Source organism: Marmota flaviventris, chromosome 10, assembly GCF_047511675.1.
Source record: "Marmota flaviventris isolate mMarFla1 chromosome 10, mMarFla1.hap1, whole genome shotgun sequence".
Classification (NCBI taxonomy): Eukaryota; Metazoa; Chordata; class Mammalia; order Rodentia; family Sciuridae; genus Marmota; species Marmota flaviventris.
The window spans coordinates 93308244-93310130 of NC_092507.1; the positions used below are offsets into that span (position 1 = coordinate 93308244).

Genomic DNA, 1887 nt, shown 5'->3' on the forward strand with positions numbered 1-1887 from the left:
AGTGAACTGCTAAAATGCTCATTGGTGAGAGGCCAGAACAATGAAACAGTCATTGACATGTGTTTTTGTTGTTGGTGGTTAAATATTTTTTTAGTTGTAGATGAACACAATATTTTTACTTTATTTATTTATTTTTATGTGGTGCTGAGGATCGAACCCAGTGCCTCACACATGCTAGGCAAGTGCTCTACCACTGAGCCACAACCCCAGCCCCTGACTTGTGTTTTTGAAGTCAACAAAAACAACTACAGAGATGAATGCATCTGCATACTATGTGCTTCAAGAAAGTTAAGACACTGATCTAGGGATGGGTTGTAAAAACAGAAACAGAAATTGTGGGAGGGTGGTAGAGCAGAGAATTAAAAGAAAAATGAAGAAGTAAAAGGGACAAAACACCTTGTAGGACAGCAGTAGGAATGCCCCAGACTCCTTGCCTTCAGGATTTAGGAGGTAGCTTCTGTACTGGAAAGAGTTTTTAAGAAAAATGTGTCAGCTGGTTTGTCATATTTTTAAAAAGAGGACAATGGCTGAAGTTGTATTTGGAGAATTTCTGTTGGCATCCCATTAGATATTTTTCTGAACTGCTTCTTTGTAGGTTTCAAAGGTGAGTTTTAATGAATTTTTACATTCCACATTCAATTCAGACAGGAAAGCCACATGTTGATAAGCTTACTGACACTGGATATGCTTATCATTGTTTCCCTGCAAACCCCAAATTGCATATAAACAGAAAAACTCATCAACTGAAGCAGAAAGAGTATCAATTAGGCTGGTTCCTGGGAGCTGAAAAAAAGAGCAAACAAAATTAATTTCAATCAGTGTGGTAATGAAAAATCAAAAATGTGTAATAACTCAAGATGACTATGCCAGAAAACAGTTATGATTTGGCAAAGAATTTTTATATAAATGTTTAGAATCTTTGAAACAGTATTCACATCTGTATTTTGTTATCATTTTTAAGTTATGTGTAGAATAACTGTTAAGATAGTTAAGACTATCTGAAACAGGAAATTGAGTTTTTCAGGCACACATCCATATTTCTTTTGTGGCTGCAATCATGTGTTGCAGCCATTTCAAAACTTGAAAAAAGTAGCAATGATACCAATAAACACTTATTGAACATTTAACATGTGCTTTACATACTTTGTTTAATTCAAAACATGATGGGACATGTGTTAAAGGTCTTGCAGGTAAGAGAATGCAAGTGATAGGGAAACAGTCTCCCTAATACCTTCAAAAGTACCTTATTGGGTGCTCACTTTGGCAGCACACATACTAAAATTGAAATGATACAGCAAAAATTAGCACGGCCCCTAAGCAAGAATTGTTATGCTCGAATTCGGGACCCCCAAAAGACCACCAGAGACCAAGATCAATGTAAGCAGCAAAGAGGTGTTTATTGCAAGCTAGCTCGGTCCTCCGTGCGCACACACAGCAACTGGTGATGCTAAGAGGCCCTCAGCCCAGGATTTGCAGCAGTTTTATGTGCTCTTTGGGGAAGGCAGGGACTTCACATACATCATAGCATTTCTTAGCAAATCATCACACACCACGGGAAAATCATAAAACAACTCTAAAACAGGATTAGCACATTCACTGGTGGGAACAAGTTGGGTAAGGGTGGTTGTTTACTACAAGAGGGGGATTCATTTGAACTGATTGGTTTAAGCCAATAGGGGTGTTCGTGCTGAACTACATGGTTTCCCAACATGTTATCAATCACCATAAACTACTGGAAGGGTCATCTGGCATCCCAGGTATTTCCCTGTCTCATGCTGATTGGTGGCTGCTAGGGATTGCTATGGGTTCCCACCTAGCCTGACTGAGTCAGGGACACCTGGCGCAGCAGATCTCTCCTGTTATTTGTAGCAGGGTGGGAATGTGCCT

The 1887-nt window shown here is 39.3% G+C and overlaps 1 pseudogene; it reads left to right on the top strand.

The window, feature by feature from the left end:
* The first annotated feature begins 1251 nt into the window (after positions 1-1251).
* LOC114098928 (U6 spliceosomal RNA) lies at positions 1252-1325 on the top strand (annotated as a pseudogene).
* Positions 1326-1887: the final 562 nt, after the last annotated feature.